Genomic DNA, 22,262 nt, shown 5'->3' with positions numbered 1-22,262 from the left:
AAATAAATAAGTAAAAAAGATAAATAATATAAGTAGATTTAGCCCGGAAAGGTCTAAGCCGTCTAAGGTGGCAACACTGGGCTCGCGGGTGACAAACGTCACAAATTTGCGCTTGAAAATTTGGTAAAAATGCTTAATTGTATATCGGCACAATAACTATACTTAATTTCAAGAAAATTTCTCTGCTTTTGTACAATCTTTGATTTAAATATATAAAAATAATAAAGGTTTTTTGATTTTGTATTGTGCATATTTTAGGCATATCAGTCGTTTTTAGTGCATATTTCGGCCTTTTTTAGTGCATATTTGCATGCATATTTTCACATTTTGTTAGTGCATAATATAATCCGATGTCTAGTAATAAACAATATGTACATTTAAAATATTTAAGAAAATCCTCTTCAAATACGCTGACATAGACAATCAAAACTCATTTCAAATTCCGAATGAATGGAAAGAAAAAATAAAACGTTTGAAAATTGAACTGACCCTTGCAAGGTAATGCCGTAGGCGTGTTTAAAAAGGGTTAAGTCAGGGATGGCACAAGCTTGCAGACAGTTAACATTTTGCAAGGCTATCTAGAGCATACTGGTAATTATGGCGTGAAAGCAGTATTATTTCCAGGGTGGGAAAGAGACAGAGCTATATAGTTCGTCTAGCGGTATCACTTTCGCACACTGGAATTAGTACTGCTTTAACGTTATGGTGACCCCCCAGATCAGTGAGAGGCTGAAACTGTGACAGTGCTATTGCGGTAGGTCAGGCGCGGGCTGCATTCCGCGCGCCGGACGCAACTAAATATAACTGGTGGTGTGAACGAACGACGTGTTGCTAGGGCTGGCTACTGTATAGTTTGGCAACTGTTAACTGAAACAAGTTGATGGTCAGAATAATACGCGACTTCATAAATTTTACATACCCAGTCAAATTAAAATTTCGTGTGGTTTGAACATTAATAACTACATCTAAAACATTTTTGATTGGCTTAATAATTATAAATCTTGTTAACTTTCCACTATACTCAAAACGGTAATAGAGAGGTTAGTAAAAAATATAAAAAATTAGAACGTACTGCTGGATTACATTCTCAAATGAAACGAAAAAATACAGAACAACAAACAAAAACAATCACACGAGCCTCATACACATATTTCCAAAAATAATTTAAAAACGGAATTTAAATGAGTTATTTTTGACAACCCTATATATAACCCCGCTATTCTGATCGGTTTCGCGTACGCTACCCCATCGGCAACAATCATTATCGAGATTTCTTTGTATTCAGGTTCTGAGTCACAAAAAATAACCTTGCCATATTTGTATTTCCACAAAGCATCTTTTGTGAGGAGAATTACACTTCTTATGAATGTTCCCGTTTAATTTATAAAACAATCTTTAGAAGTCATGTCATTTTTTGGTTGATGTTTACAAACACATTATTTTAATTATTCTTATAAATCGATAAGATAGAATATCTTCAATAATAAATAATATTTAATTTTCTACAAAAATAAACAATAATTCAATTTACGCAATTCCTTATCTAAATTCGGTATATCGCATAAAAAAATCAACCACGTCTACATATTGTAGGTACCTATTATCTATACTAATATTATAAAGAGGAAAAGTTTGTAATTATGTAAGTATGTATGTATGTATGTATGTATGGTTTTCACGCATAAACTACTGGACCGATTTCAAAAATTCTTTCACCATTAGAAAGCTGCATCTTCACTGAGCAACATAGGCTATATTGCATTTTCAAAAAAATTAGAGATCCTTACCAAAAATGCAATAATGTAACCCAAGGTGTAAAAAATTCCTTAATAAAAATGCTGTCATCGCGTGCGCTGCGGAATCTATTGAAGATAGAACAAAAAAATGTTCTACGGTATTATAGAATGGATCAATATCTACAATAAAGTCCGCGATACCATATGTCCATCTTCAGTAGTTATGTTACTACAACAACTTTTTTACGTTTTCAAAGTAAATAGAAGTGCCGACAGTAATCAAACCATGTTATCCATACACATATATTAATCCTTATCCCATTAAATGATGTTTTATTATAGACTGTTTCAATACCAGCAAAATACTTTTTAAATAAAAAAAATTGGATATTCCATTCAAAAGATATAACGAATTTTTAAAAGTGTCAATCTACAGAAAATAGTAGGTAAAATGAGCAGGCGTATAGTGCGGGAAGGGGTGAAGGTGATTTTCATGTGATTAAAAATTAAACCTATAGTCCGACCTATAGTAGACTATTCACTGTCACGATATCGCTATCTATGCGGGTGAAACCGCAGGGCATTGCTAGTCTACTTAGTAATAAAAAACATGAATCGTATCAAAAAAATGTTATTTTTTTACGCGTATTTTTTTTTTAATTTCCATTAGGTCTCGTTCTGAATCATAAAACAGTAAACTTTTTTTTTTGTTATGATCTGCCAGATGCAGATTCCAGCCCCACAGATAAGTGAAAGAAAAGCAATTTCGTTGAACGTCAAACAGTGACCACAGATTATGCGGTTAAACGCAGTCACTTTTGGCAAACACATTTTGACATAACCTGATATTCATTCGAGATTCGACCATTTTGAAAGTGAAATTTGTTTTGGCGTTTTAGTTTATTAATTTGAATTTTAATACCGCAAGCTTTTGTGTTGAATTACCCAATAAAAAAAGAGCGTGTGTACAGGTGTCAGAGGTGAAACTTCTCTGGCAAGATTCAAAGATACCAAAATCGTCGCCTTACTTCATGACGTGACGGTATTGCCATGACGCGAAAGAAGTTTCACTTCAAAAAAATATCTACCAATTATATTATGGCTCTTTTAACAGCCAATTGGAAGGAAGTGAACAATTTATCTAAAAAGAGGTACAATACACAACATACGTCGCAGAAAGATTCATTTTTAGGGCTTCCTTTCTTAGGCAACAATGTCGAGTTACGTCTGCCCTGATACTAATTACTAACCTTATTATATTTTATTTAAAACGAGAGATCGTCTTTTAAGAGAGAATAATTACTTATCCTATTTTATCGTCATATAAGATGATAAAAAAAAACAATAGATAGCATCGCTCTATTTTTGACGTTCGAAATTAAAAAAAATAATAATTTTCTTTTTATGGAGAGGAAATAAAAATTTTTATTGCTAGGTACATTTTAAATATATCAATCTTAATAATTTACATTAAAAAATAGAATTAATCATGACTAGCTCTACAGGATTTCCTCCACCCTTTAAAAATAGTCTGTTATCTATAAATAATAAACAACTAATGGTTATCCATTGGCCAGTTATCCCAAAGAATGTACCATTAGGACAAACAGACTACCACATTATCGCGGATACAAAAGACTATTGACATAAAGAGATAAGATTATGTGGGTACACTAAAGGCTTACGCACATTAGTAAGGTCCTCTGCGTTGAATACCTACTGCCTTTTATGTAGCAACGCATGCTGCGCGAGCCAAACCGTACCTATAGGGATACATATTATAACAATAGTTATTCATTTTAAAGTAAGAATTACGCTACGTGAATAACTTATTATACTGTAACTGTCTGCTGAATAAATTACTTAATTTGATTATAGTGAATATAAATCGAAAAACATTAAAAATGTTGTGTGGTTTTATGAAACCACGGTAAAAGTGAAACTGTTCGAACGGTTCCGAACACTGCTTTGTGTAGCGCATGTCGCGTGACGGTCGGCTGCCGAGTAGGTATACCTACTCGGCAGCCGCGATACACGCGACATGCGCTACACAGACCGAAAAGTTTGAGACGATGTAATAAAAGTTTCACTTTAAAATCCTAAATAACATGACAATTGAATCATTAGCGTAAATGCACTGCTCCTGCAAAAAGGACCTTAATGAATTAGCAATGTGACGCATTTTCCCATGTAATGTGCGTGAGTCTTATTACCTATCTAGTTAACGCCCATTGTTCTGTTATCAGTGTTGATAAGTAAATAATTCTGGACGTCGTGGACACGGGCTGCGGTCGCGGGGCACGGACGTCAGTTTGTATGCGTGTGGAAATGCATTTTGTAAATTATTTTAAGCTTAAAATATACAGTATGGTTATGAGTCGTGTTCGTTCGTGGTATATAACGTTTAACACATTATGTAACTAGGTCATCATCATCATCATCATCATCAGCCCATATACGTTCCCACTGCTGGGACACGGGCCTCCTATGAGGGTACAGGCCATAATCCACCACGCTGGCCAAGTGCGGGTTGGCGGATGACACATGTCGTCGAACTTTTGATTCTTCGACATGTCGGTTTCCTCACGATGTTTTCCTTCACCGTTCGAGCGGTGGTGATGTTACAACATGCGTAGATAAATTGAAAAATCAATTTATTTCCTGCGCGCTCGCCTGGTCTCGAACCCCGGACTTATCGATTCGAAGTCCGAGGTCCCACCACTGAGCCACCACTGCTGTAACTAGGTATTGGTTGGTATGATAACAGGTTTTTTGTTGTTGTTTTACTAGGAAAATGCTGTTATAGTGTTAATATAATGAAATAAACTATTATTCCGACGATTTTTTTATGTTTTTTATAATATAATGACAGATTTTATATGAATAAACTGAAATTGATTTTATAAATAAGTACTTTTTACCGTTACGTCATTTCACGTTTCGCAAATAATATTTATTTTTTAACTAAAATCCAATAAATTACACGCAAAAATATTTTACACTAAAGATTTTGCTTATGACGATAATGTCTGAAAAAGTACATTAATATGTACGTTTAGAATTTAAATAATTATATTTTTAATATTGTATCATTATTAACTTTTTTATCAAACTAAAAAATCCAATTATAATTTCAACAAAACTACCGTTACTAAAACCGTATTGCCACATCGAACTAATCACGAAACTTTACAATACAAATGAATAACAATAGATTTAATATTACGACTGTTATCGATATAGATATTCATTATCATAATTCATAATGTTAATGGTATTTAAATATTAACTAACCTTTGGCCCCACGCGTATATAATTAACGGTTGACAATAATAAGATTGTATTTGATTTAACTGTTAAATAATCTCATCCTACATTCCTTGAAAAATAATTCCTTTTTTTAACAAGACAGTTTTTATTACTATAATAATATTATCCTACTAATCCTACTAGTCCTACTATCCTACTAATAGTAGAAATGCGAAAGTTTGAGAGGATGTGTGTGTGTGTTTGTTATTCTTTTTTTTGAACCGATTACAATGAAATTTAGCACACATATAGAGGGTAACTTGTATTAACACATCCGATAGGTTTTATCCCGAAAATCCTATGGGAACGGGAACTATGCGGGTTATTCTTTGAAAACGCGGGCAAAGCTGCAGTTGGAAAGCTAGTATAAAAAACATTTAACAATCCGTGTTTAAAATCTCTTTTTGAATGAAGCATTTTAATATTGCTTACAAATCATTAACAAATCTATCGTGTTTCATTATCTTTCCATTTGGCGTCTAATTTTAAATTTGCTTTTATAATTTTAAAACCACACAATATTTTCCACCCTATTAATCAGAATATCTAAATGATGACATCATTTATTTAATACTTGTACTTTTGATTAAATTTCAAAGTTTGTACAATTTAGGTATCCATATACATATTACAAATTCATACCGTTTAGCACTACTCGCTACGAATACTAAGTAATACTACTTACTGCCGGTACTTATACTTTGTCCTTTCCTATACTACCGGTATTTATTCTACTACCGGTAACAGCTAACAATTAACATCCTAATAATATCAATTATTTAGAACTAATGATCGTATTTCCAGATTAAAAAATAGTAAAGAAGACAGAAAACAAACTATGACCACGCTTGCTGTATTTTTTTTACAATCGCCTTTCGCTTATGTGAATTAAATTTGTTTAAAATTCCAGAAAACTACTCATAATATTCTTATAAAAACAATCTGTTAAATCTTGTCGTCTTGTAATTCTTGCGTAAAATCTACAAGAAACCTGTATCATTCATCAAAATTTGGGTATAACAATCAATTTTAATACTATCTATAGGCAGCGTCGCAAGGTCCAGTAGGATTCTTGATGCTACAGAGCAATGAATTATGACTAGTAACTAATAACTGAGGGCAATAACTCATCTATGTGTTTAGTACATGACTTGCTTGCAGAATTAATAATATATTCGATTCCTGATTGTAGAGCCTAGAGTCATTTGAATTTCATAGAGTAGAGTCGATTTCGTAAAACTCTACTATAGTAACTACTTGATCGATGTAGAGATTTTCACATGCTCAAGTTTATATGTTGTTATTCAACCACCAATCAAGAAGAAACGGTACATAACATAGATTAAGTAGAGTAAATGGTACAACTTTTTCCTTTTATAGAGCCAGTTTAAAATCAAATCCTATCGTTTATCATGAATTTAATTATTTTTTAATTAAGTTAGTGTCTATAATCATAGACTTAGTTCGCTTGTGAAACTACCTCCAAAACTCGCGTTTAGAAAACAGCTACATTCGAATTCTTATAGAGATATAATTCAAAAAGAGCAAGAACAATGCAACGTTATTTATGTCTCTATATTCGTATTTTATCTGTATCCAAGGATGCGACATGATTCATCCCGACATGAGCATCTTTATTTATAACTTTCTTTCGCGTATTTGACTTTAGTCACTTAACTTCGTACATTGTACCGATACCTTCACAACTAATTTGTTTTCTAAAATGGTATTCATTGTCTACTTCCCATATTACTATGCGTATGACTATTTCAATGTACCGGAATACCGTAACTGGCCTCTTCCGGTGCTATAAACTATGATACTACATAGATAGACCATCCATAGCCTACGTTAGTCATTACGATAATAATTCGATGATTTTATGACGCTATTATCTTATTTAGATAGTCTAATGGCTTTTATAGTTCATAAAAAATGTTTTAAAGGTAGTTTCAACGGCTTTGTCGAGTTTGCTTTAGATAATGCAAATGTAAACTCTTTTGTTTGATGGACTGGTGAACACCGTATCCCGTTTATCATTTCGACCTTCACAAGAGCATTTTGATAAGAGATAACGAATGGCTTCTGTTTCTACTTTTTTGCATTTTTAAACATAACATAATTTTGCATTCAGACAATACAATACATAGTTACTAAATCATTGCTGTATCTTTATAGATTGTATCGAGTGCTGATAACATTTTCAGACATAGCGTTACATTTCCTTCTGATTGCGACGGAAATCAGCTGACTCGCTGTCAAACGCTCTCGCGCTACCACAAGGAGCAAGTACGTAAGTTTAACATGCCAAAACCACGTACATGTTTTCATAAGCCGTTCAATTAATGACAGATTGTACAATCCACAACAATACGGCCGATCGCGACACGCGTAAACCGACACTGTTTATCAACAGCACCGACGTTCGGCTTTAAAAACCATCAATTCCGTCGAATCGATCCCTGCACATTGATCGAAGATATTTGCCAATTCGTCGTTCGAGCGGCTTAAAATAGACAATCAGATGAGCGCATGCATCGATCTCACCGTGCGCTCGCAGGCTGTGGACGAGCCGGTCAGCTGATAGCACTCGCACAGGTCGCACTGCACGCTTCCGCTCCAGCGATCGCCTCGCGCACTGGGGCAGTTCCAGCACAACACGCGTCTAGACGGCGGAAAACGGAGGTCACACACACACACGGCCTGAATGCGTCAAAGGAAAGCAACTTGCATCGCGTCTCTCGCGTCCAAGCAGCGAGAGTGTCGACGGGCGACTGAATACCGTGAAACCGCGCGGGGGCCGCCGCCGGCACCCGCGCCGCCCCGCGCCGCCCACTTCCTCCGATGAATGACAATAATGGAAGACGTTCAACTCGCCCGCAAACCGAATAATATGAATCATTGCATTAGGGTGCAGCCCCGCCCGACCGGCCGGGGCCTGCGAAACTCCGAGTTTCGTAAATATTTATGAAGGGCTAAGGTGCACCGGCTACGCGTGATAAGGCTACGCGCGACGGCGCTCGGACATGCGAGGTGTCGCGCGATGCGGTCGCGAACTATTTGGAGTTAATGGATTGCAATTATCGGTCGGAGTCAGCGGTGGCTGGTATATTAGCACGATGCGAGCTATCTTATCGCAGCTAATCTAATCCGGCGCGACGCCCTCTCTCGTGTTTTCTTCCAATTGTGTCCACTCAAGGTAAATTAGAGGTTTTCTCTCGGGAGTACACAGTGCACTCTGCCAGTTCATTGCACTTCAGAAAAGAGATAATTTTCCGCTTAAAATATTATGTAAAACGTAGACTCCGTACAATAATTGTGCAACTGATTAAATGTAGAGTTCTGTATTGCTAGTCTGAAAATTACCTGCAGTATTAATTGCGAACACGTAATATGCAATGGTCAATAACAAAAGTTACACGTTTTTAAATTATAAAATAATATCCTATATTTCATATACAGAGAGTTGTAATACTAATGAAGACTCTACATCTATTATATTTCGTACTCTACATCAATTACAAAGGCGAGTACTTGCAAGGAGGGTTTGTACTAGTACAAAAATATCTGATTTATAGTGCTTTAAGCATTGTCTGTTGTGTCTGCATAAACTGGCAAGGTAACTTGTTTCCTTTATTTTTGTCTGGGGAGCCTACGCAAAATGTAGAGAGTATAAATTTATTTACCTACATTTGATATAGTCGGACTTTTATAAAAAATATTTAGTTCTTTTTTGTATACAAAAGCATTATTCTCGACGCTTTGTTGAGAAGTGTAGTTAAGGTAAAACATTGAAAGCTATAATTTGAATATAATGAATGTATTATTGTACATATTATATAGCACATTAAAAAGTTTTACGTCCCCATCATAATTCATATCAACTTTTATGAAAAGTTTCCATGGTCATATTTATAGATAATTAATTCATTGAATAAACTGTAAAGATACATCTTTATATATAAAAATGAATCGCAAAATGTGTTGGTAAGCGCATAACTCGAGATTCTTTCTCGATGATTCTTTTTTTATTATAGGTATTCCTTGAAGTACGAGGATGGTTCTTACGTAGAGAAAACGTAAATATGTACCATGGGCGAAGCCGGGGCGGACTGCTAGTTTATTATATTAACTCATTCCCCCTTCTTTACAAACGAGCGCACTTTTCATAGGTAGGTACGCTAGCAAACGGCACGTTTTCGAAATATATCCTCATTAATAAGTTGGACACTTCTTGATCCCTTAGATTATTCAGGATCAACACGTTTGTATGAAGATAATTAGTAAAAATACAGTTTTAATAAACTTATGACCCCAGTAAAATCAGTTTATTCGACAATTATCTATACTAATATTATAAAGAGGAAAAGTTTGTAAGTATGTATGTAAGTATGTATGTATGTATGGTTTTCACGCAAAAACTACTGGACCGATTTCAAAAATTCTTTCACCATTAGAAAGCTGCATCTTTACTGAGCAACATAGGCTATATTGCATTTTCAAAAAAATTAGAGATCCTTACCAAAAATGCAATAATGTAACCCAAGGTGTAAAAAAATCCTCAATAAAACTTCTGTCATCGCGTGCGCTGCGGAATCTATTGAAGATAGAACAAAAAAATGTTCTACGGTATTATAGAATGGATCAATATCTACAAGAAAGTCCGCGATACCATATGTCCATCTTCAGTAGTTATGTTACTACAACAACTTTTTTACGTTTTCAAAGTAAATAGAAGTGCCGACAGTAATCAAACCATGTTATCCATACACATATATTAATCCTTATCCCATTAAATGATGTTTTATTATAGACTGTTTCAATACCAGCAAAATACTTTTTAAATGAAAAGAATTGGATATTCCATTCAAAAGATATAACGAATTTTTAAAAGTGTCAATCTACAGAAAATAGTAGATATACTGTTCGAGCAGGCCGTAGTGCGGGGGTCACGGAGGAATTCTACCAATATGGTTTCTACCAACACAGTGGGGTTTTGGTCGGTAGGAATCCGACATAACCCACGGCCCCTCCCCCGGAGGCCGTGGGTATCTATGAAAGATTTCCCCGCTAAAACAAAAAAAAGGCCTTAGTGCGGGATGGGGTAAAGGTGATTTTCATGTGATTAAAAATTAAACCTATAGTCCGACCTATAGTAGACTTTTCACTGTAACGATATCGCTACCTATGCGTGTGAAACCGCAGGGCATTGCTAGTTAGTCTATACTGGTCTATACAATAAATGATTCTGCAAGGATTGGTGAATTTACATTTTATATTGATTTATAACAAATCTTACTACATTCGATTTAAAAGTGAAACTATAATATCTATTTTTCTTTTTTTTTAGCATTAATCACAATCTACTTTTTCCTATTCTTCAAAACTTTTCGGTTATCTTTTATACTTAATACTTACTAATTAATATTGCATTACTTTAATAGGCATTCGTGATAAAAGACTATGTAGGAATATTTCCTAAAAGTCTTTAAATTCCCAAGAGCAGAAATTCTTTCTAATTTCCCGATTCAAAACTTATCAATTAAGTCCTCCATTGTACAAAACAATAGTGTACTTTATTTGTACCACAATTAATTAAGAGAAAGGAAATTCTTATAAACTAGAAATCTTTCTCTTATAATCTATTATATTTATACCTTTTATCTTTATATATAAAAATGAATCGCAAAATGTGTTGGTAAGCGCATAACTGGAGAACGGCTGAACCGATTTCGATAATTCTTTTCTTATTATATTCCTTGAAGTACGAGGATGGTTCTTATGTAGAGAAAACGTAAACATGTACCACGGGCGAAGCCGGGGCGGACCGCTAGTAGAATATATATTTTGTAAGGTCTAAAAACGTTTTTTATTTAGGCCCTTATTATAACTACACGCTACTCGTATACAAACGTATTATGATTTATGATTTTTAGGTAAACAATAAAAACAATGTTACTTGTTCAAAGAAATCAGTCTTACAAAAATAATTAGACTATACATTACACACGATTAACATATAGAAATAAAAGATTTTAACGGATTTTAAAATCTTTAATTTCTAAATGTATAATACTCGCGTAAAATCAAACTAGAAAATACTATTAACATAGTAAAAATATAGAGTATACAATGTTCACATTTCCTATTATTTCTTCACAACGGACATCTAAATTCGTCTCTCAAGAGGATATTTTGATTGTACGCTAAACGCGTGGTCGTAAAGGTAGTCTGTCATACAAACCAACACTAATTGGACAATCACTTGGCCCGAGATGGACGTCATGCCTGACTAATCGTCTGACATGTACATAAGGTCATACTTTATGTATGCACAATCAACTGTGGAAATGTTTAATGAAAACTTGGTGAAAATACAAATTTTTGTAAGGAAGATAAGTGAGGCAGTGTTTAATATGCTAACATATTGAGGGTCAGTTGTAAATAGGACGTCAGGAGCTAACAAAGTTATTGGATATCGAAAATATTGTCAATTTTAAAGAGATGTAAGTAAGTAATATGCGTAAATCAGCTATATGTATTCATCATCAATAAGACATAAAAATTCTGTAGACGTACGTACAATAGATACACCGTATTAGTATCCTGCACAATGGAAACCGCATACTGACCGAGCATATAGCTATATAAACGTTTAAACAACCCATAAGCTTACTAGACTCGATATTAACGCCGAGGCCAATATCACATCGTATTGCAAAAGGATAAAAAAGGGATATAAAGTAACTCGTATGGCGAGCTTGTAAGATGCAGAAATCTGTGCGAGCGTGGGCTAACCGGTCTAGACACTGAACTTTAAGGGTCCGACAAAATGAAATAAAAATGGCTACACGACGGGGCAACCCGGGAACTGACATAGGCCAATTGTCCGACTGCCAAGTCGGGTAAGCTTTTGTTTGGTTCCTTTAATTATAGTTTAAGTACTGTCTTCATCCAGACTTACATCTGTTTTAGGCTCTTTATCTTAACAGAAAAATAATACAATGTTGAAGCTTTTGAAATTTGGTAGCGAAGTACGCTGCCGTTCTTGATAATCTTGAAAAGATAAAATACTTACAACAGATTTAAATATTTACATACCTTGTGCCATTTTTTTATCCGGATTTCCCTATTCGCCTTTTAACACTACCTGTCCCTTAATAGTTATCGATCTTTTAAGAGTTCCCTCACTACAAAGGCACAATGAAGATATTCTCCCAAATACATACAAAACTATTTTCCATTAAATTTAATCAACATGTCCCTAAATAAGTTGCTCAATATAACGACTTCCTATTCTAAATCGTTAACAATATAACCACGGCTATCGCATGTTCCCTCCAGATAAATAACTTAATTGAGCTTCTTTAGGGTTATGATTTATGCAAAATAGGGTACCTAATTTCATGCTGTTCAAGCCTTAGGCACAAGTCGGGTACAAGTTGTTATAAGGTTTGAGAAATGAACGCTCCGACGACAACATGCTATCCTGGCTTAGCTTGATGAATGATCCTATGTAATGCAATGGATATATCTTTAATAAATAGAAATACGTTGACATAATTCGCTTGGTAACGAATTAATACGTTTTCTATTTGCGCGGAAGCGTTTTCTGTTATAATTTTTATAAATGTTTTCACTACTTTCCAAAATACATTAAATACACTATTAATTACTTTCTAAAATATGTGAAATTGTTCCGTCTAAAAATTTATCTATGAACTAGCTGTCCCGGTAAACGTTGTTCTGTGAAAAATAGATATTGGCCGATTATTATGCACACAAAATTTAATGAGAATCGGTGCAGCCGTTTCGGAGGAGTATGGTAACTAACATTGTGACACGAGAATTTTTTTATATAGACACCTTATTCTGCGATTCTTTTGCGATTTGATCGTTATACGACCAATCTAATCCACTTAAAACACACACTTTTTAATTACTCCACAAAATAAATAATAACAAAAATTCATACCACACCACAGACAGACCCCACTCAAGTATTAAATTTATAATTTGCGCACCGTACATTACACTCATTGTTATGTTTAATCAAAATTTCACATGCAATATCGTGGGCACATAAATGCCGGCATGAGCATAATGTGCACACAAAAGCATTAGATATTTATCCCCAACCCCATGCGCTCAGCACAAAGCAGTCTTGGATTATAGCTTATGCTATGTACCTAGATAGTAGACATACCTGCAGACTGTCCTTTATATACGCTTTCCGTGCATATGCAAGGTATTTCATAAAAATATGTCTGGGGTGTTTAATTATTAAATACTAGCTTTCCGCCCGCGGCTTCGCCCGCTTTGTCTAAAACATAATAAATTATATACTAAAACCTTCCTCTTGAATCACTCTATCTATTAAAAAAAACCGCATCAAAATCCGTTGCGTAGTTTTAAAGATTTAAGCATACATAGGGACATAGGGACAGAGAAAGCGACTTTGTTTTATACTCTGTAGTGATAAGAACAACTATGTATCTTGTGAATATGCTTATGATTGTAATCGAATAATTTATGTGTCTTTTTAACACTTTTCTTACCTTAATTATTTTGATATATAAAGCGATGTAACTTTTACTAATGCTTAAAATATTAAGTTCTAACGTATTTTCTATCGTTTAAAGATCTTGACTCTACCTACATACAATTGCATGAAAAACTACAGTGAAAATTTATTAAAAAAAATAACTCGGCATACTATGTGTCTTTCAACGGTGTCTTTAGATGAAAACGTTTTTCTTATCAAATTAGACACCCCTATTTAACCATGAAGCTTCGAAAATATTTAGATGCGGCAACATTAATAAAAAATGAACCACAAAAAGTACACAGATAGCCCGGTATTCTAACGGTTTGTAATTGAGGGAGCAAAGAAAAATGATCAAACTTCCAAGTCGGCCGATAACGAAACCACAAAATTGGATTTTCCGATATAATCTGGAGTTGCCAGTGACAGGCCGGGGCCCGCTTGCCGCGGTTTTTGTCGCTCTTGGCAGATACACAAAAATATGTTTACCTTATGTTGGTACCTATAGGCTATATTATATAGGTAATATTTCCCTGGTTTTACGCGACTATTCGTGAAAACCCGTTAATGTTTTTGTATAAATTTGTAATTAAAATGAAATCAGTGAGATTGATGAATCAGAGCAAGCGATCTAGATATTTGTAGATCTCTCCAAATTTCGAAGTCAAAAACGTTGCATTTAAGTTAAAAATTATACTTGTATTTTAATAGATGTGTACTAATATGGAACATAATATGAAAATGTAATATAAATAATACCTATGTATGTACAACTTTATATTCCTAAAAAAAACTGTAAACACCATTTACTAGGACAATTAACATTATTTATATATGTAGTTGATGAGCTGTATTAGTCCGAGAAATAAATATTTAATATTAGTTAAAACACAAGCAGTTGTGTAAACTAGGTACTATTTGTGTTATTTATACCTAGTAGTTATTATGGTAAGATTTAACCTAAACGTTTCTTTCGTTAATAATTTATGGTAACATTTTTCAAATTAATTAAGTAAATATACTTACATTGTACATTTTAGAAACTTTTGCAACTACTTTTTTTTCTCTGTCACCATATTAAAAAAAATGGTATCAAAATTATTAATACATATTATCGTATCAGTAACCATACCCTCTAAAATAAGCTCTTCTAAAATTCTACCAGCTCTACTACTCCCATACTCTACAATTTGAATCACATGAAATCAATTTAAAAATACCCAAAACACAAGTATCAAACTGCAATTTTATTAAAAGCAACTTTAGAACATCAATCCCGGAAACCCATTGCATTAGTAAAAATGTAACTTGTAGGAAATTGTCGTAAATCTTTATAAAAGTTAAGGGGTTCCTTCATTCGTATGACGTTTTGAATTATTGGTCCCGTTACGGAAAATCTCTCGTTATTTGTCAACGTCTAGTTATATATTTCAAATAATGATGATATTCCATAGCGCACTTACGTACGTATATTTTTAAACGGCTAAACAATTCCGAAAATATTTCTTCCTTTTTTGCTATTTATAAATAAAAAACAAATATAAGGTTTGGTGCAGGTATAAAAGTTAAGGTCAAATGTGGTTTTATAAAAAAATAGAAATAAATGTATGCTCATAAAATGTGAAAAATAAATCCTAGCTAAAAAATATATAAATTATGTCAAATAAAATATGTATTATGTAGCCGTATGAAATCACAATCTAGACAAAAAAATATTCTCACCGTTATTTCTTTTTATTAAATATACCATCTTGTAGATAAGTAATTTTCGCCCACATTTAATAAAAACAGAAGACTCTCAGTTGTAGGGATTGAACCCACCGTTGGAACCCACACATTCTTGTAATTAATTACGTCACTATAAAAGGTTATATGAATGTACTAATTATACTATTATTACATGGATGGATGAATGTCCCTCTCACGCAAAAACGTATGCTCCTTTCTGATTATCAATTAGTATAAATTAGAATATAATACTAGCGGTCCGCCCCGGCTTCGCCCGTGGTACATGTTTATGTTTTCTTTCCATAAGAACCATCCTCGTACTTCAAGGAATTTTATAAAAAAAGAATTATCGAAATCGGTCCACCCGTTCACGCGTGATGCCGTGACCAAGGAAAACGGGTTTCATTTTTATATATATATAGATAATTATATAAATTGGTCTGTTGAGCACATAAGCTACTTTATTCGAGTGATACTAGTGAAGAATAGTAACTTCAGCACGACAAACTATAGCTTTAACAGCGAAACTAAGTTTTTCAGCAGTGTTTCATATAATTTTTTGTCATTAATATTTCGTAACCAAGACATGAAATAGATACTACGTACAAGAATACATAGACCGGGAGATACTGACACAAAATTTCGAGTCATTTGTAACAGGATGGCGGTTCTACAGGGGTCTTAGTACGCAATGACAAAAAGAAAAACGATGGTGTGAACACTGGTACCGGCGGATTAGTCGCGTGGGCGTTAGTCGAACTCGTCGTAAAAATAGCGAAAGTCAAACGATTTGTAACACAAAAAATTTAGAATTTACCGATAGCCCATAAAAAAGAAGTAGGCGGTAGTGTCATGCCATACTTTTCCGGTATGACTTACAGCCCGCCATACCGACGCAAATGTGTTGATTTAAAAAAAAACAATTCAACCATTTGTACCAGGCTAACTTTTGCACAGGTAACTATCGTCGTGTAGCCATTTACGAAAATCACCATACCATACTTTTCGGACGATTCCAAATGGTCGCCATACCGCCGAAAATCTGCAAAAAATTTTTTTTTCGCCAAACTTTTTGTACCAGCATTTGGATTTTTGGAGAGTATTTGATAAAATGTGACCATTATTATATTTGCCATACTTCTAGTAGGGGGAAAAAGTGCTGCCATACTTCGTAAATAAATTTATTATTAATTTATAGAAGTGAAGATTTCTACCACCTAGATCTTTGAAATTTTGTATTTATATTTGTTGAACCTCAAACTTGTAGGAAAGATTAATGCCATACTGTTACAAATCGTTCAAAATACGAATAAAATCATACAATAAAAAAAAATCTTATACACATTCGCCACCTCCCACAGGTATGGCATTATCACACTTCTATTTATAATCATTCAGGAGTTGTTGAAAAAAAAATTTAGGGTGTTACAAATGGTTCGGCGAAAAAAAAAATTGCAGATTTTTGGCGGTATGGCGACCATTTGGAATCGTCCGAAAAGTATGGCATGGCGATTTTCGTAAATGGCTGCACGACGATGGTTACCTGTGCAAAAGTTAGCCTGGTACAAATGGTTGAATTGTTTTTTTTTTAAATCAACACATTTGCGTCGGTATGGCGGGCTGTAAGTCACAACGGAAAAGTATGGCATGACACTACCGCCTACTTGTTTTTTATGGGCTATCGGTAAATTCTAAAATTTTTGTGTTACAAATCGTTTGACTTCGCTATTTTTCCGACGAGTTCGACTAACGCCCACGCGACTAAGCCGCCGGTACCAGCGTTCACACCATCGTTTTTCTTTTTGTCATTGCGTACTAAGACCCCTGTAGAACCGCCATCCTGTTACAAATGACTCGAAATTTTGTGTCAGTATCTCCCGGTCTAACATCAAATTACAAACAATACGTAGGTAATTAATCGAAAAAAACACACACACACGCACACATTACTCACACTCACACCAATCCACCTACGTCATTACGAGGCCTATGCAAAACGAATCAGACACGACACTTCGTAGAAACAACTTATTCGCAACATCAATACACCTTCTGAGAACCGACCGCGAAGTCATTTAGCCGATAATAATGAAAGATAATAGCAATGATTTTATTTCTCATTATCGGTAAGACCATTGGCTCTATCATGATGGCAACGAAAATAAAAAGCCCATTGACCTTAGAAGGCTATAACTGTATATTTATCTATGTCTATATCGTATATGGGAAAATCTTCAGATTTACTAAACAAGTTTTTGGCAGTTGCCAAAATTGTTTTCATATAATTACTGTGTGTAATTTTTCACTAAGAAAAAGACGAAAATGATCAATTTATGAACTGCATATAAAAGTAAAAAGAGCATGTTACTTAACTTTGTAAAATAAAATTGACCCGGTTGGCTATAACCTAGATGGGTCGAAGACTTCATTATGCTTCTTAATTTTTTCTCATATAAGAATTCTAAAGGTAAGGAATAAAAAAGCAGACCTTTATCACGATAGCTTATAAAAATAAATTGATCCATGAAAAAGTTTTAAAACTTACTAGGTCTATACAAGATAATAATATAGGTAATCAATTAAAAAAAAATGACCTACACCTATTCTGTTTAAAACAGAAATCCTAAATTCCGAAACAACTTATTTTATGTTAACTTTCGCCACCAAAACGCATTTACAAACGCATTTATGATTCAGTCAATGTAAACTTTTAACACCCAAAACCTTAATATGTTTCAGTCAATTACCCCTTTATATTTAAACATACACAAATAAACATCTAACACACATCAAGAAACATTACGCAAGTTGTAACATAACTCGAAGAATTCCCAACTCTGGGCCTACACAAGCCTTTGTGACAACTATCTATCTTCTGAAATAGTTTCAGTCTTTAAAACTTCCACGCGACTGCGAATAGAAATTTAACTTGAATTAATACCAGGTAACTTTAATGCGAGAAGTTACCAAATTAAATGTGTCACACGGATTTAATAAACGTTTTAAAATTGTTACCAAGAATTTATGTAAGTAAACTTTTAAATAAGGTTTAAACTAGTAAAGCAACTATAAGTCGCCATAATATAGTGTAATTTAAACTAAAATACAATTTAATGTAATGTAATAACAATTCTATAAATATGCAAATTGAGGAAAATGATATCAAACTAAACTTCTTTAACTGTTACCCTTCTAAAATGAATTACTACTGAAGTTCTGATCTTAGAACCTCTTGAATTAGACAGTCAAATTTCAACTTTTTGTACCATTAATATGGTTCAAAATATGTAATACTCAAAAGGGTTCCCAATCCATGTGCATTCTGTAAATTCATTTAGCCGGATCACCGCTGGCAAGGACGGCAAAATTAATTCAGGATTACAGCGTGTTCACATGATGAAAAACCGATTGCATCTGGGTTTGGTTCGCCGAAATACGAACAATTTTTTGCGATAAAAATATCCGCGGCAACTTTTGTTTATTTGTTTCATCGATTGTGAGCTTACGTTTTGTTATAGTCGTTATCTGGTTTCGGCTTTCTGTTATCGGTTCTTCGCTGAAAATGATGTATTACCTATGTCTATGGTATATGGTTCCATGTTCCTTCTACTTTGTTGTGGCTTCTACTTAAGTAGGTATAGAATTCTCTCATTATCTGAATAAAAGCACTCTATATTATTTCATTGAATGATTCAGAGCTGGAGGAATAAATAGTAAAACAATGGATAGGAAAAACCAAACTGATTAGCAAAGCGAGCCATAACATTAGGTCATGACGATTCCTAAAATCTTACCTTTGATCTCATAAATGCATGATCATCTAAGTTCTTTCTAATATTATAACTTATGCGTTTGTATAAATATGACGTTATAAATAATATGTTTTGTACTTATGCTAATTTACAATTCCGGTACAAATCCAAATAGTGCATTCAAAAATTACTAAATATTAGAATCACAAGCATTCTAGTTTTGTGGATTAAATTGATAAATTGAATCCAAAAAATTATGGAAATTTTCTAAACGGTATTTTGCAATAATTACTTTTAATTCATATCAATAATTTATTGCTCTAAATCAATATAAATTCGTATAAGCTGATTCTATTTTTTACATTTTTGCATACGAATACTAATCGGTTCATTAATAAACATTGAACGCATGTTTTATAGTTTTTCAAAATCAATTTAAGATTCTTAGACATGTACGACGAATAAAAGTTGTAAAAAATAAGTATATAGAGATCATTTAACAATATATGAATAGATGTACCTACTGTTTATGTAGACTTAGTACCCTCTAAGTAAATTGTATGATATAATTTAAAAATGTACATTTTCAATCAATTAAAACTATTGCTACAGAAGAATGAAGCAGAGGAACAGTCAAGAAGAATTATTTACTCGTTATACGTGCTAATACTTCGTTTTAATTGGTAAACATACATAAAAACATTAATTCTGAATGCACATTGCACAGTAGTCGCAAAATCGATCGTTAATAATCAGCCTTAATATGTTCGGTTATTCGATGGTTGATACAGTTATTATATTACGGTTGTGTGGTATAACTTTCTAATAGGTGCATAGTACACGATCATCATATAAATATTATGCAAATAATTCATATAATATTCAATTTAGAATCATATTTCGTAGACTATATTATTTGACAGTTATAAAAGCCATATAATTGATGAAGACTTAACACCGTCTTATAAATAAAAGGCCAGCGTGATGTATTAGTCGTGTGACGGAAAAACCAAGAAATATTACATTATGCTCATAAGTAAGAAAGATTTCATATACAAGTTGGACAAGCGTCTTTCTTATTGTAAAGCAATTAATTTCAAGCAGTACGCTTGGTTCTGCAAACTTTTCAATTGAATCAAAGGCTATGAAATGTGTTAAGCATAAAATATATAAGTATTAACGAGTGGTGGAGTTTAATACATAAAAAATTAGGTTATTTTAATTCAACTTTGGAATACGATCTAATAACATCGACAATTCCCTTCAAAATTTCAAAATTTATTAATTTTAATTTTTCTTTAATTAGCTACTGTATCATAACAGTATATAGAATGGTTTGTCAGACTATGGTATCATCTTGATTAATAAACTAACATTACTATCAACCTGTAGGTATCTTGCTAACACATAAAAATGGGCCCTTATTCCGACCACCAATACATTATGGTCTCTCGCGCAGCACTTAGTTCCAACCAAGTACCTACACCTATATCCATATATAGTACGAACCAAGTAGGCACCATAGCATCTATAAACACCTATATCTAAATCAATGCTCAATCATTACAAATCAAACTATTTTTCTATCCACGTACTAGCTGGCACGATGGAGCAGAGGTGTGCAACATTAGCATTGCAAATACTGGATGCGCTCACGATTCCGCGAACTTACTCGATCAACGCTGCCCACCATACACTAAAGTGCAGTAACAGCAAAATCACGATTTCGAGTAAAACGCATTTAAAGTTAAGAATTGATTTTAAAAAATCAACAGAATGATAAGCAAAAAAATTTGAATGCAGAAAGGTTGTAAAGGCATAGGTTCACACGTTAAAGCAATAAAAAAAAATATATCTTAATAACTGAATTTATTATGGCCATTTATTCTTTTTGGTGCCTATTACTGCATAGCCTTTTTTGTAAAAAATACCATTTTAAACTTAGTAAAATGCAGCAAAAAGCCCTATTACTGCGTTTGGATCAATTATTTTGTCAAGAAACCCAACTAACATGCAGTAAGGTCAAAAAAATACTGCATTTTAGTTAGTTTTTTAAGAAAAAAGTGTTCAATTTACTAGTGCAGTAAGAAAAATAGCTAGTTCACAGTTGCAGTATTTAAAACATTAACTGCACTTTAGCTAGGAATAATCATATCTGTGTCATTATGCTATCCAAACTAATCTGCAGTAATGCTGTATTTTACTGCGTGTTAGTCAGTTTATAATGATAAAAGAATGTTAAGTATTCACAACTAAAATGCGACAAGCTTTGATTTTACTGCATTTTAGTTGGGAGTTCGTGACAATAAATTGTATTTTCTTAATTTGCAGTAAAAATAGCTTGTATGGCGGTAAATTTTACTGCGTATTAATTTTTTTTTTTAATTTTTTTCCAGAAATATAAAACTATCTAAAGAACTGTAAAATTATATTGCTTACTGCATTTTAGTTATGAAACCTTAAAATTTAATCTGCAGTATAATTTATACTGTATTTTAGTTGGGAAATCACGCCAAATTGTTAATTTTTTTCGTTTGCAGTAAGTGAAAAGTGTTAAATAAAAACCATTCTTATAGTCTTAGAAATAAGTAAGTTAATTCAATAGAAAGCTTAAGAAACCCGCTTTCAGAATCACTAATAAAACGAAAAATCACAAAAGGGCTGTTACTGCTCTTTAGTCTCTGGTGGGCAGAACGGTCCCGCGCATTACTCTACTCCACTGGGCCTCTATTGAGAACGGCATTCCATTTAGTGGCAGTATTTTCATTTTGGTTTTTCACAGTAAGTTTCAATCCAAGATTGAAGCTTATATAGAAGGGGAGAGTGTTTCGACAAGAATTAGGTGTGAAAAATTTGGATCCTTAAGACAGTATGACACTTTCGACCCAATAATGTGTTTGGTAATCACTAAATTCTTATAGATAATTGTGATGAACTTTATAATTTATATGCATTTTCATTTTGACACAAAATAGCATTACCTGAATTGAATAAGTATAGTATTTTGGACAATTATTACATAATGAAGTCTTCGATTGTATTCGTAGAACATACTATTGTAACATACAGATAATTTTAAATACAAATTCATGTACCACTCTTTTGTAACTTAAAACTTGCATATATCATAAGAAAAAGCATACAATAAGAAAAGCATTTCCTTTTCTTACATAAAAATACAGTATTTCAACT

General features: G+C 33.4%; 1 protein-coding gene across 4 annotated transcripts in view; it reads right to left on the bottom strand.

Annotated features, from left to right (window-relative positions):
* The window catches only part of shep (RNA binding motif single stranded interacting protein alan shepard), a 122,147-nt gene extending 114,304 nt beyond the window's left edge, over positions 1-7,843 (bottom strand). For 2 of the 4 annotated variants that reach the window (XM_089702250.1, XM_089702253.1), the window contains exon 1: positions 7,593-7,843. The gene's annotated coding sequence lies outside the window, so the exon portion shown is untranslated. The remainder of the gene's footprint in view (positions 1-7,592) is intronic. The other 2 variants (XM_089702252.1, XM_089702251.1) reach the window with 1 other exon arrangement.
* Positions 7,844-22,262: the final 14,419 nt, after the last annotated feature.

Source organism: Colias philodice, chromosome 13 (assembly GCF_061535455.1).
Source record: "Colias philodice isolate Cphi_HAF_F1 chromosome 13, ilColPhil1 Martin Lab GWU primary, whole genome shotgun sequence".
Classification (NCBI taxonomy): domain Eukaryota; kingdom Metazoa; phylum Arthropoda; class Insecta; order Lepidoptera; family Pieridae; genus Colias; species Colias philodice.
Note: the sequence above shows the minus strand (reverse complement) of the source record. Positions and strands in the feature narration are given on the sequence as shown.